The 15,549-nt window shown below is 37.2% G+C and overlaps 1 non-coding gene across 1 annotated transcript; it reads left to right on the top strand.

The window, feature by feature from the left end:
- The first annotated feature begins 1,529 nt into the window (after window positions 1-1,529).
- Window positions 1,530-1,718, top strand: LOC123458026. Its single transcript, XR_006635360.1, has one exon. It is a non-coding gene; the product is annotated as a U2 spliceosomal RNA (small nuclear RNA).
- Window positions 1,719-15,549: the final 13,831 nt, after the last annotated feature.

The following is a 15,549-nucleotide window of genomic DNA, read 5'->3' as shown; positions in this document are numbered from 1 at the left end:
TACATGGAAAAAAATAAACTCTCAAGGCCTTGATAAACACCTAGCATGGTCTCCTTCTTGTGTCTGTTTGCCGTTTCCCACCCAGGTTAGCTTCTCCTAGAGTTCTTGTTCAACTCCCCGCTGGCCAGGGCAAGTGGTGCCCAATGAATGTGGGGCCTGAGGTACGAAATGTGACCTGGGTGTCGCTCAAGTGGACGGCCATCCTCGCCATTGGATTGCCACCCCACCAGGGTGAGTGAAGATCCACATAAGATCGCTACAGGCAATACACCTATAAAACAGATCTGCTCCGTGGTCACCACAGAAGAAACCCACCTGTGATACAGACCTGCTAAGGTAAGACAAGCAAAGCAGACTTCTAGGCAAACCATTTAAAGACTGTTTAGTCAGATTTGCAAGGCACAAGAATTGCAGGGTTTCTTTTTGCACTTCTTTTCCTCCTTTTACTTTCGGTTGGCGCCATCGCGTGGAATTACAACATAGCGACAGGGCAACTGAAGCCTCTTGGCCAGGGCTACCCTCTAGCATTGCCTGAAGGCCCCTAACTCCCTGTGCAAATCCCAACAACCCATTCAGGCATTGGCAAAGACCTCCCATCTAGCCTCTCTTCCTACCAAACAAGCTGGTTAAACAACAGCCAGTAAATTCCCTTAGGGCAACTGCCAGTTCTTAAAATTGTGGTCAGGCTCACATCAAGCTCACTGGGGAATCCCCCATGCCAGTTCTCTGACCAGGAATGTTTTCTTCTGGTCTTGTCATTTCTCCTTTCCTTTTCTATCATGGGACAGACCCTAAGTAAGCATAAATTGTTGAAGGGCTTAAAACTTCTCTCAAGACACAAAGAACATGGGTTAAGATAAAAAAAAAAATTAAACAAAGAGTAAAATGGAGCTAATTGCCATAGTAAAAAATATATTAAAAGTATAAGGAATTGAGATTGCTTCAAGTTCTTTAAGCAATTTTTTAAATTTTATCAGGAGAATATGTTCTTTTTATATGTGTGTGTGTATGTGTTTATGCGTGCTCATTGTGCTTGCTTGTCACATCATATTTTTGACTATTTGTGACTAAAGAGATGAGAGGGATGCAGGTGACACCCCTTTCTCTTCTAGAGAATGATTTCAAGGAAATCAAAGACCTAAGCATAGAAATCACAAAGGAAAAGTTAAATGTCTTTTGCAGGAGTGAATTTGCCAGATATTGGTTCTAGGTCAACTTCACCTTACATAGAGGATTATTATAAACAACAAAACTTCCTTTAAAGAGGTAAGTTATAGTTTGTCAGATATTAAAAAAAAAAAAAGATTGTAATGTCCTGTTACTTAAAAGGAGGAGGCAACTGATTGAGCTCTAAGCCAGCCTGCCTCAAGATAACAACACAATTTGCCTTAGTTACTTCTAATAAAATCATTTCCAAGTGTGTTATTGGTATTAATGACATAAAATTGTATTAAGACTACTTTCTTGTTAGTAATAGGATTAATCAATTTGGTGTGATTTTTTTAATAGCCTTATAAGAAAGATAATTAATCGCTTCTCGGCCTTTAGGTAAGATCAAGTATAGTATACTTTCCTATCAGTTTAATATCTGATACACCCTCTATCTGAGGACAATATATTAAATGGATTTTGGAGCTCAGAGTTGGAATAGAGGCTTCCTCCATCCACTCCATGCATCAACCTGGTATTGCAGTACCTCTAGGAACGGTGCACCCCTTTGGGTGAATAAAACAAAAATAGGAAAGATATTTAATGATGGGGTGAGATGAATTGATTAAAGGAACTGGGAAGGAATTTTCAATGATTACTTGTTAAAAATGCCTTTTGAGTGGTACTTAGATCAGAATGTTAAAGTGATAAATAAAGGTGTATGGATGTAAAAAAAAAAAAAGATAAGAAAGAAAGAAAGAAAGAAAGAAAGAAAGAAAGAAAGAAAGAAAGGAAGGAAGGAAGAAAGAAAGAAAGAAAGAAAGAAAGAAAGAGGGAAAGAAATTATCAGGCCAAACCTAAACACCATGACTAAAGTTAAAGGTCTATAAACTGTTTACAAACTTTAAGAAACAAAAACAAAAAATACTAATTTTCAGGCTAAAATATGTTGGAATAGCTTGCTTAAGTTTTATCAAATTTAAGTCATGGGTAAACCATAAAATTGTTTTATGTTAATAAAAATTTCTGTGGTACATAAAATCAATAGCTATCAAGTTTCAGCCAAAATCATTGGTTGTCAAGTAATGTTTTTTTCTTTCAAAAAAATTATCAAGGGTTATATTAATATTTACCTAGCTCAGAAAAGACCAGATTCTACTCTTTTGTATGTAAAATAACTGTCTCAATTTTGGCACCATGATAACATTTCATTAGATTTGGTTAACTTACATTCAAATTCTAGCTATACAGAACAGTCATATTGATTTTGATGCTACTAAGGCTGCTAATGATTTATTTACTACAATTAAGTCTGTGTTGCCTGGATAGGACTCTCTAAGTTCCTGGATAGGCAGCTTTACAGCTGTGGGAGTTTGCTTTCTGCTTCTCTTATGTTTATTGCCTTTTTTCTTCAAGTGTTTAATAAAGTCTATTATAAATGTTAGCACAGAGGTCTGAGCATATTACACTATAGGACATGTCCTTGGCTCTCTCAGACTTTATCCTAGTTCTCCCTGAATTTTGTCTAGCTGGTGGCCAAAGACGGATAAGAAGGGAGAAGTGGAATCTAAAACAGAGAAACCTGCTGGGTCAAAAAGCACTGAGGATAAGGTAATCTCCACTGTGATGGGCTAAGCAAACAATGGTACTTTACGACTTTTAAAATGATAGGTTTATCTAAACAGGTGGTTGGAGGCCAGCAGCCCCCACAGTGGAGTGTTTCTGGAATGGAGACTACTCCAGGACCTCAGAAAAATTAATAAGGCCATGGTACCTATGGGAGCCCTACAACAAGGCCTCCCCACTCCAGTAGCAATTCCTGCAGGATATTGTAAAATCATTATTGACCTAAAAGATTGCTTTTATACAATTCCCTTACACCCTAAGGATCCTCAGCATTTTGCATTTAGTTTACCTGTGTTAAATTTTAGAGGCCCTAAAGATAGTGGAGGCTGCAATTCTGAGCCAAATGGTCACTTTTATCTCTTATAAAAGGCCTCTTCTTCTGGTCATTTGTGCCACTGACTTTATACCCACCCGGGTATTCTAGAAGGAGGGGCTCTTCTGGGTCCATTTACCCTCCAAAAGTTAAAAGTGGGGGGTTTATATACCATAAAAAGCTCTCCAAGAAATATCCTTCATCATGCCTTGTTTGTCCTAAACTTTTTAACCCTTGATACTCAGGGAAATTCAGCTGTTGATCACTTTTGACACACAAATACAAAAACTACCTTTGCCAAAGCCATGTGGAAAGATCCTTTAACTTTAAAATGGAATGACCCAGACCCAGTACTCATTTGGGGCCGAGGATCAGTATGCTTGTTTGACACCAAAGGAAATGCTGCAAAATGGCTGCCAGAGAGACTTCTAAAACAAACTGATGACCCTCCAGTGACATCTCACATATCCAGGGAAGAAACACTTCCCTGAGAGAATCTCCCGTTTTCCCTAACAGGACAAAACTGGAATGTCCTCTACTTATCTTAATCCTCTTACTCACAATCGGACCCGTTATGATAATTAAAATCATGTCTTTTGTACGTCAACAGATTGATTCCATTAAAATGCAGCCTTTACAGGTCCATTATCACAGACTGGAGCTGGCAGATCGAGATGTTGCCACTGAAGACCTACCACCTGCACTGTCACTCTCCCGTGATATTACATTCTGTACTCATTTACTATACTGCGTACATTCTGTATTTATTTATTATGCTGCTGTCCTCTACACCTCTGCTATCGCTGTGGTCTACCTGTCTTGGCCAAATAGCTACTCCTCCTTTAGGAGCTGCATAGGATTCAGACCTATGCATATCAGCTCACAATAAAGTTAGTGTGATATGGGCACTAACGTGGATGCGAGGCAAAGCACCACAAGGGAAGGTCCCTTTCTGACCACTTCTGAATTCCTTGAGAGAAAAACCTGGCTTGCATGGAGGTTGGTACCATAACTGTTATCACTAAGGCCGTGCCTCACTCTCTGGCCACATAGGCTGCCCTCTCCAAAAGGTACCAAGGGCCAAAGATTGTGAGAAAAAGACATCCCCATTGGAGGAGTCAGGTCCCTACTCCCCCAGTTGGTTAATGCCCAGCACTGCAAAGCTGGCCTCCCCCCTTTTTGTATAAAAGAAGGGAGGAGATGTTGGGAGATATGAACCAAACCTCAGCCATGTTAACAGAAACCACCATATAGCAAGTTAAGTTTCTACTTCCTCACCTAATATTCAACTACCAGAAACAACGGGATCATACACCTGGCTAAACACTCCCCATCCTGCCGGTAGCTGATGAAGAAACAAAGGCATTGCAGTTTAACCAGTAACTCTGTGATCTTTGCCCTAACTACATCCCCTTCCCCCTACACCTCCTTGCCCTGACCACGTCCCCTTCCCCCTACAACCCTATATAAGCCTACATGGAAAAAATAAACTCTCAAGGCCTTGATAAACACCTAGTATGGTCTCCTTCTTGTGTCTGTTTGCCTTTTCCCACCCAGGTTAGCTTCTCCTCGAGACCTTGTTCAACTCCCTGCTGGCTGGGGCAGGTTCAAGGCTCGATTCCCAGGGACCCACATTAGCCAGATGCACAAGGGGGCACATGCATCTGGAGTTCATTTACAGTGGATGGAGGCCCTGGCATGCTCTCTCTCTCTCTCTCTCTCTCTCCCTCTTTCTCTCTCTCTGTCACTCTCAAATAAATAAATAAAAATGAATAAAATGTTTAAAAAATTATTTATTATGTAATTTCAATGAGAGAGAAAGAAAAAAATAGGTGTATTTAGCTATCTAACTTAGGCTTTACATGGGTACTGGGGATTTGAACTAGGGCTGTTGGGCTTTGCAAACCAATACCTTAACAACTAAGCCATCCCTCCAGCAGCCTATGAGTATTTTTAAAAATAAAACTTCCCTTATTAATTGCAATACAAATTTAGTTTAAAATAGATTAAAACTCTACTTGTTATATTTATATTTTATGGGCTTCCACAAATGACATTTTCAAGGAATTGCTTTTGAGATCATGAATAGTACAAGTAGAAAGGCAATACTCCACTTCTGAAAATGTGCCACATCATATATATTCTAGTAAATTTGCAAGACAACATGTTTTTCGTCATTCAACTTTACCATCAATGAAGAGAATTTTCCTACTAGACACTAAACAGTATCTATGGTGAGTTTAATGACATGTCCTCCATAGGCTCATGTGTTTTGAATACTGGGTCCTTAGCATGTGGCATTTTTTGAAGGTTGTGGCTCCTTTGTGAAGTGAAGTCTTTCTGGAGGAGATACAATGATCATGCTGTAGTTTACCACATAGACTACTTCCTTCTTGCTACTGTGGAGATTTGATGTCCATCTCCTTGCTCATCCCATGGTTCCTCAGCTGTAATGAAACTCCTCTCTCAAATTTTTAATCTTTTCCTTACATAACCTGCTACTAATCTGTTATTCCAGCAATGAGAAGCAAACTGCAATACTATGTTTTACAGGAATGTTGAAATTGGCATGGGCAGATATCAAAATAGATTATAAAATGATGAATATACAAACCAGGAGTTTAAAAGCAATTGTGGAAATAAAAGGAAAGAACCATATTTCCATGCCACACAATTGCAAACAATCAAAGCTCCAGCATGATAAGGAATATAAGTTAGACTTATGGCCATGGTATTTGCAAGCCCTGCTGAAGACACTGTTCACAGATGATTCTGCATGCTTGTAAGTACCAGAAACCAATTAATGCCATACTGATTGCTAGAAAGCTTCTGAAGAGGAAGTCCAGGTTATCTTGCTCTTAGGTATGTGGTTGGTGACAGCAGAGAATATTTGCCCAGAACAACCATATTCAAATAAAGTTTGAGTTATGCAAACTAATTGTCATTAATCTTCCCTTGATATCTTAAAGATCCAATAAAATGAATCAGTTTGTACTTCATCAACACAGATAATTGGGGAAAATGTGTGACTTGTGGTTCAGACTTCCTTCTCTTGGCTTTGTGGAACTTTGTCACATACTTTACATCTCTGCGTAATAACTCTTAAATGCCACTGTTTTAACTTAAATTTTAAATTTATAAAATAAAAAAAATGTGAGGGAAGTATTTATAATCCAGGGCTCATAAATGTATTGTGACTTTTGAACCAAATATGTTCCTTGATCTATCCTGTGTACATTTTCTTTGTTCTTCAATTTGTCCTTTAAGTTCTATATCAGAAACAGTTTGAGTAAACATGTATTTAAAATGATCTATGCACTTCAGAAAATCCAGAGGTATTGTGTATGAAGTTGAATACTTTGAAACTAATTATGGAATCAAGACATATGGTTGTGGACAGCTGTTTATTGTGTTCAGATTCAAAGCATTTCCTTAAAAATGGTGTATACCACCATATGGAATAATGTTTTTCAGCCAAAGCATTTAATTAGCAGTGAGTCAAACTGACCCTCTGTTTGCTTGTGTTAACTGCTTAATGTAGTGACAATGCACAGACAAGTGTACTTGTATCCTGGACTAAGTCCCTGCCCCTCCCCATCTGGTAATGATAACAACCCAATTTTACTTACTAGCCTCTTTCACTCCATTTCATTGCACTCCATATAGAGATCATCAATAACTAGAAGACAAACTCACACACACATATTTGTAAGCAAGTATTAGAATTTGATTTGCAATACTTGCCTCTTAAACGAGCAACCAGAGGCAACCTACTAGAAAGCCAAAAATAAATACAAAACCAAAATTTTTCTTTCATTAAGTACAAGTGTTTCTTGGCTATTTTATTAATGCTTTTTATAAAGATTGGATACATTAGTATTAAAAATTCCCTATTATAAAACAATATATGGTGAATAGAAGGGAAATATATCTAGAATATGATGTAGTTGTCTAATTGCTAATCATTGACATTGTTCAACTTTGGGGACATAATCAAGCACACAGTAAGTGAAGATGCAGAGACTATGGAGCATCTAAATAAAAGTCAAGCACTGTGATAAGAAAATCATTTCATTGGCCACATCCCCAGACTAATGTTGGAAAGGATAAAAACATCACCACAGGAGCACTTAATATTCCACCAAAGAAAAATCAGGTAGAACACAAACTCCAGAAGCAAAGTGTGCTTCCAATGTGAACCCTATGATGTTTCTGCTGAAAAGCCTAATGACCAATGTTTGATACACCAGTACTTACATAATGCCAGATGTACAAGGTGGTAGGTGTGTCTGGAGTTCATTTACAGTGGCAAGAGGACCTGGTGCCCCCTCACCCTCTCTCTCTCATAAATAAATAAAAAAGATTGTTTCTTAAGTTAGCAGTGTCATTCATTCAGAATGTAAAAATAGCAGTATTACCCATTCTACCTACACCATCTGACAAATTTCATATTTTGTTGGCCTTCTTCCTTCTCTACAAGAAGCTCTGTAAAAAATGAACATTAAACAAAGAAAATGTATCATATATTAAATGACCATCTGTTCACCTCTGATTGTAAAATGCACCTAAATTTGTTCCAATTCAGGAGAGGATGACCAGTGTACTCTTTGAAACAAAGCCTTAGGAGCTCTTACAACAATTCTATCTCTTCCATATTTAAAAGCAGATAAAACATGATTCTTAAGCCAGGCATGGTGGCACACACCTTTAATCCCAACACTAGGGAGACAGAGGTAGGAGGATTGCCATGAGTTCCAATAAATTCCAGGTCAGCCTGGGCTACCGTGAGATCCCACCTGGAAAAACAAAACAAAACAAAACAAAACAAAACAAAACAAAACACAAAACACAACAAAAAACTTGATCCTTATATTATTTTAATCTAATATTAAAACAATCCACAGCTAAGGATATAACTCAGAGGTAGAATATTTGTCTACTTTTTTAGCATGCTCAGGGCTGTGGATTCAATTTCCAGCATTGCCAATAATGAATAACAGTAACATAGTATAATAATTTCTACTTTTATGATTATAGAAGGCCAAATAGTTTGCTTACCTGTCTTTCTATTTTTATTAAATAGTATGACAATTTCTTTCTTATTGCAAGGAAAAAATATTTAAGGTTGGTTTCATAAAAAAAACAGTCATTATGGTTAAATAAACATTCACTACATGAAAATACTCATGGATTTTGCAGAATGCATATTTGAAAAGCTATGTTTAGAAACCTCTAATTTACCCATTCAGTGAGGGGACCCAAGAGGTGCTCTTCCCAGTGGGAGCTACCAGCCTAAGGAAACTGCACAGCAGGAATTCAGTTGGATGTTGCAAAATAGGATGGAAAAGGATGTCTTATGTTCAGAAAGGTTCCCAAATCAGAATGATTCCAAGCTGCAATGAAAAACTCCTATGATTTATCTTCAAAGGCAAGCAGTTTGTTAACTGAACAAGTTCTAACCAGATGGTAATTGAGCATAAAATTACAAAACTTGGCTACCACCTTGGCAGACTGTAAATCCACTGGGTAGAGGAGAGGTTGACCTCTACGTCCTATATAGCACAGAACATGATTAGGATGGTGATGGTGTAACTACAGAGCAAATGCAACTATAAGATATTTGGATTTTGACAACTATTTCAGAAAAAATGTCTTCACAGTTTCTGACTCATATTGTTTTATTCATTTACTACCACTTCAAAGAACACTTTTAAGTTGTAAAACTGCATTTAATACAGAATTCAACACCTCAACTTGGCTATTATTTCACTTATTTTGTAGGTAAAATGAGACTCAGCAAGCTTTTCCAAAAATACCAGAGTATGAAGGAGCAGAGTGGTTTTGTTTACCATATTCTTTTCTCTGAGATCTCTGAGCAAAGAAATCTCTTTTAAAATGCCTCCTCTTAGTACAGTATCTCTCTGGGATTGCTCAACACATTTTAGCCAAATTCATTAACAAATCCACACATAGTTAAACTTGGCTGATATACATGTCAATAACTCCAATAATATGTGTATATTTATTAGATTTTTGGAACAGAAGTAAACACATTAAAAATACATAGAAAGTGGGCTCATTTGTGTATATGGTTCTGACTTGTTTCCCAGCTCCATCTATGGGTCCCGTACCACTGAGGGGATTAGTTAGCAAAATCAAGAGCAGCGGGTTTCCCACAATGGCTGTGTGCCACTATTACACTTGTGTAAGCATCACGACAGGTTATTTGCTGCTAAGTAGGATAGACCATGAGTTGCTTGGACAAATATTGGTCATTTTCACCCAGTTGCCCATACAGCACCTTCTGGCACTAGATGCGCTGTCGGGGGATTGGCTTCCAGCTGTGTCATTCCATGTTATGTGTTAACTGCATATGGTGTCTTTAGCAGTAGGGTCTTACCACTAACCTTTGGTGGGTCATTAAGTACTCTGACAGAAATCTGTCATTCTTTTAGGAAACCTTGTAGATCTCTCTGATCAAAAGCTCATTGTGGATGATAGCCACCTTCTGGTACTGGTACAGGTCAATGACCACAAAGAAAAAGAAGAAAAAGATCAGCAATATAAAATAGTTAGAGAGAAGAGGAAGAGAGAGAGAGAGAAACTGTAGAAGATTAAGGTCAGTCTTCATCGTACCCTCTCCAGTGCCTTATGATTCAAGTGTTTCCTCTAAGGACCTGGTGAAGGTTTAACCATTTGGTATGCCTTTTAGGATGTAGAATTTTATTGTACCGTTCCTGTTTGGGTACAGATTTGTGTCCCCCAACCCCTCCTTTGCCCCGCTCTCCACTATCAAGCTACCATCAATTGTAGGCTACAAGAGGGCCTACATTTATTAAATTCTCTCTTAAAAAAAATAAGGGTTATTCCATTTATCTGGTGCTAACTTTACTCTCTGTTGGAGAATCTGCTTCTCTTTTTCAGATAGATGCAGATCCTAAGGAGAGAACCACCCCATCATACCTCAAAAAGGCCCCAGGTGAAGCTAAGAATAATTGGGGAAACAAGCAAGGGTCCTGTTTTCTTGGTGAACCTGGTACCACCACAAGGGTGAAGGAGATCCACACAGAGAACAATCAACTCCTACCAAATCAGATATCCAGAGACAAGGAGGCTCCCAAGGCCTCATCACTAAAGCAGACATAAAATGAACCCAGCATGGCTTAGGGAAACTTGCAAAAGAGGGGTGGAAAGAATGTCAGAGCCATGCATTGGGTCATGATACACAGAGATATTTCCTCCTACCCATAACTGTTGGCTAACTCCACAATGCATGACCCATATATCTCAACAAGGAGGGGCCAAGTGGAAGAGGAAGGACAGGGAAGAGGCTAACAATAGTACCAACTTGACTATATTCACTGAGTACAAAACTAATTAATAAAAAATTTTAAAAATACATAGAAAGTAAAACGTAAAATATATAGCAAACCATTTATTTTCATATCAATTGCACATGTCATGCTACAACAGTGACAAAGATTTTCTTTTCCTAAGTAAACCATGTGTATCCTATTTGGTCTTAACTTATATCAGACATGTATCAGGATTGACAGTGTGCCTCCACATTATTGTCTCTCTCCAGCCACCTCCCCATTCTTCAATCTAGGCCATCATCCTTCACTTTAAAGGTTACCTTAGCAGTCATCAGTGACCTTAAAAATCAACCAGTCTTGTTTCAGGCATCATCGCTCTGGCTCTTCCTTCATTCTTCACATTCTTGTCAACCCATTTCTTTTGTTAATATTTTCTTGCAACTACTGTAACATGTCTTGATTCCCTGTGGTTCTCCCCTTTACTTCAGGCTCGTGCATCTTTGGTACCCACAGTTGCACACTCTCCACCAATGGAGCCAGATAATTTCTGAACCATACAATTTGCTTAGAACTTAATAGATCACAGGCAGCCTGGCCCTGAACACTGAACACCATCTTCCTTCTGATTTACTAATTTCTGACAATAGGTGTAACTTCCTCTCAATCATAAACAATTGAAGACTGTCTTTCCATTCTTCTCATGGCCAGTATCCACTATTTCTCACTCTTTCTGAAGCTATCTTTCAGTTATATCTCTTTCAGATTAATATGTCCAGAATATGACTTCCAAGGATTCCCTTTAAAGGCTCTGTGTACTCTGCCTCTCTCATGGAGCCTATTGAGCTAACTTTATCTAACTCGATTGCTAGTTAAACAGCTAATTAGCATACTAGATATATATTTCTTTTATTAAAATACTGCCTTAGAAAATTATACATCCTTAAGATGAGTCAGATTTACATTTGTCTTTATTTTGACATGATTAGCAGTATCTTAAGTATAATAAATTTCCAATTTAATGTGTAAATTATGAAATGAAAGATGAAACTGTGCCTGGAACAGAAGAAAATATACTGACAGTGAACATCAAGGGAGGTAAAATTAAAGAGTCTAGAAATAAACAATGGTTTAGTGGGAAATATTGATATCAGATAATTTATGCTAATTTACTTCTAACAAAATGAGAGGGTTGACAATAAATCTAAGGTGAAATGAAACTATGGGTAAGAAAAACAGAAGAAAAAAAGTAAGTCAAAGGAGATATCCAACAATCAAAATGGAGCCCTCGGTAGGGACAAGCCCAGGAATTATAAGTTAAGTATTAAATGTTGCAGAAATTCTGTTAACAAAGGTATCAATTCTCTGGACCATAAATATCTATTACAAACTTTTCCTAGTACCTTGTACCCTTATATCTTAATAATGCTATAGTGCATGTAAATATCACCAAAAAGTAAAGATTGGGTTTCTGTATGCCAAAGGACCACATGTGTTTGTGTGGATAAGTGGGTAGCTTATTCATACATAGAGGTACACATATGTGCATATATTTCAGTTGCTGCACTCTTCCACCTAGACCTTTGACTCCTAAAGTTGTAGGGTTATTGACTGATCCAATCAGGTTTATCAGAAACTTTCTGCATGCTAGACACTGTTTAATGTATTTGAGTATTTATCACTAAACAAAACCCCCTATTTGCATGACCTTTTTTTCTTGAGAACATGTGGTTTTCACTGGGAGGTGCATTGTAGAGGGCCTATGATATTCTTTTACTTTCAGGATAATTAAACATAGAACTTAGACACACTGAGTAACTATAACAGACTTTTTACCATGTATCAGTCATATTATGTGTACTTCTCTTAATCTATGAGCTTTCTGCTAATGGTTGAATTTTTAGACTTTATCTAAGGTATGGCAAAGTTCTCTAACACATGACTTTATGACAATAATCCTCAAAGTGTTTTTGTACTATATTTCAATTTTATATTTTTATCTTTGAATTTCTAACAAGAAGTTTGATGTTGATCCAATTTTACCCTTGTAAGAAGTGCTGACTATTTCCAATAATCCTTTTTAATAACTTACCAAGCGCTATTAATTGCAGCACATTTTAAATTGATTATGATAACCCCTATTTGCATTGAGTGTCTAACTGAAGCTTTCTTCTGTCAGTGTTTCAAATTGATTATATAAACATATAAATCCCTGTTTGTCCTGTGCTTCTTACCAGAGCTCTGATGCGTGATTATGGTTCACGATCAGCTTTAATACATTCTGCATTAGATAAGTTCAATTTTAAATCAATTAACAATGCGCTCTCATGCTGCATCCATTTTTTTCCAATTAATTTTCAGGGTTTAAAATGTTACAAGACTTTTGGGTTCCTTTTATGCCAACTATTACTAATTTGGGGTGTCCCTGGATCCTTGTCCTGTGAATGTGAAGAATGAAATCCATGGACCACAGGCTAAGGTACAGAAATATTTTATTATAGCTTAAAACTTTAGGAGGAATAAGAGAAGGGTGCTAAATTCTAGAACATAAGAGAAGCAAGCAAGGCAGAGCTCTTGCCTAGGGAGGTGAAGGTTTAAGAAGCCCACCTTGAGACTCAGATCTGGGTTACTCATGAGGATTGGCTGTGTGAGGAAGACCATGTTGGCATGTTACTATGGACAAAGACCACATTTTACAGTTTGGCCTGTAATCTTAGTAAGGCCCCGAGTGTCTTTCTATCATCTAGTAGAGTTGCAATTTTAATCTAGAAAACTTTCCAGGAAGGTATAACATGCAGGCTTCTATAAGCTTAGTGACATTTCCCACTTTTAATCAAAGAAAAAAGCCATTCACTTTTTAGGGTTTTGTTTCCATGGCTGCCTAGCCAATTTGTGACCCCTATCAGTAAGACTGGAAAAACAAAAAAAAAAAAAAAAAAAAAAAAAAAAAACCAGCAGTATATTTTAGCTGGTGGGGAAGAAATGCAGAAAAATGGTTACTGGTGTCTGCCCTAAAACATTAATCTAAGCATAGCAGCAGTTCACAAATCTCACCACCACTTACCTTGGACATAGGAAACAATTCTCCTCAGTACATGAGATTCTTAAGAGTCTTAAGGCTCTCTATAAGATCTGATTTAATCACTCTGTATCCTACAACTATGATTTTTAAGGTTTTTCTACTAATAAAGTTTCTTTGTATTATCCATGAAATATGAAATGAGTCACTTCAGGAAATCAATTTTATTTCACAGATTACTTCAAACAAAACAAAAAGGAAAATCATACTGCTATAATTTTTCAAACAATACATCAGTATATAGTCCTTTTCATAATCATGTTCATAAGGCAATTGTGTTGCAAATGATACATAAAAAACCATATTTAAATATTTTTATTTAAATATATTTCAGTTCTGTTATTGGGGAAAATGAATAAATGCCACTGAAAAATTAAGGACCTACCTATAGCATATAAAGTCTGCATGATTACCTGCATTCTTGTTGTTTTAATACTCAGTACACATAGATATAGATTTGTACACATACATATTTATTTATTTGCTAGTCTTGCTTTCAGCTCTTCTTATTGAGCAGGAAATAAAGCTTTTAGTGACTTTGAAACAGATGATTTGCATCAGAACTACAAATTCACTCACAAATTATTTGTTTGTTATCTTTGCTCTGACCACACTCTTCTATTATTTCCAAGACCTTACTTCATTAGGTCTTCTTACACTCCTCCTCAAACTCCCAGCTCCAAAGAGATGGGAAAACTTCTGTGGGTTTTGAATAAATATTGATGCAAAAATGTAAAGAAAGCAATGAACAAGACAAGAGATTTTCTATGATTCAATGACAATGAGCTCAGTTTAAGAAATCCTCCCAACACACACCACACACACACACACACACACACTCCACTTGCCTGGTATACCTTTCACAACCATTTATAGAGAGGTGGAATGAGCACAGAAATCTAATTCTGGCCCTTGATGGTAGCTTTGTGTTTTTTGCATCGTTGAGTCAAAAGCATGTGGGAGAGCAAAGAAGTCTGTAACTTGGTATGCTTAGAGGTGCTAATTAGAAAAAACAACCATTGGCTTCAATTCAGAAAACAGTGAGACAGTTAGGATAGCCTCTACTATCCCTGCTCCATCATCTTGTTAGTCACATACCATTTTCCAATTAATCTTTTTTCCCCTAAGTGAGAGAGATCATTTCATTGTCACACTCATTCACTCCCCCCAGGCAAGAAATAGTGTAATATGTGTGTCCAAGCTTTAATATACCATTTAATTTTACCTATTATGATTTTAACCTTGACCTTTTACTTTAGAGTTCACTTTTAAGCATCACTGCTTCTCCAGGATTTGACCAGAAGATACACCCTCAGCACTTATGTCAAATGACCTTGGAAAGATACATAGACTACCATATTAGCAATTATTTCCATTTGATATGGTCTAACCACCACCAGAATCAAATCAGAACCCATAAACCAATAAATTGTTTTGCTACTTGGCTGTCAGCAGACTACTAAGAATGCAAAAGCTCATTTCCAGCAAAACCAACCTGAAGCTGAAGTTGCATTTAAAGCAAGTTCTCTCAAGAGTGCTGGGGGTTGAGACAGATCTATTAATTCTCTTCTTGGAACATTGGTTCATCCTATGCAATCTGCATTAGAAATAATCTACTCATTTGATGAAAGGGTGGAGAGGCATGGATAAAGGGCCAGGTTGCTGGTCTATGGTATCAATTAACAGAATCGCACAAAGCACATTTTGGTGGCCTATTTTCTCAGGCCAGCCACCAGTGTAATTATTCATATTAGAGGAATTTTCTGAGTTTGAGGAGAGGATCACAAGTCAGTGAGAGTTGAAGTTTACTCTGAGGAATTAACTATTTAGTTTTTCATAATACTTTGTCAAAACATCTGTAAGTTGTCAAGAGAATCCATTTCCCCTGAGCTTGATGTGGAATCATCATTTTTTGCTTCACTGGCACACAAAAGTGACATCATGAAGTCACTTCTGCATTTTGAGACAGCTTCTCTGAGGGGAATACACAAATTACATTTTCACCCATGAGATGATTTTAAGAAAATATTAGCCATAAAAATGCTATTTTTTTCTGAATAAAAGAATAT

This window comes from Jaculus jaculus, chromosome 1 (assembly GCF_020740685.1).
Source record: "Jaculus jaculus isolate mJacJac1 chromosome 1, mJacJac1.mat.Y.cur, whole genome shotgun sequence".
Taxonomy (NCBI): Eukaryota; Metazoa; Chordata; class Mammalia; order Rodentia; family Dipodidae; genus Jaculus; species Jaculus jaculus.
The sequence above is the reverse complement of the archived record's forward strand: the minus strand, read 5'-3'. Positions and strand labels throughout refer to the sequence as shown.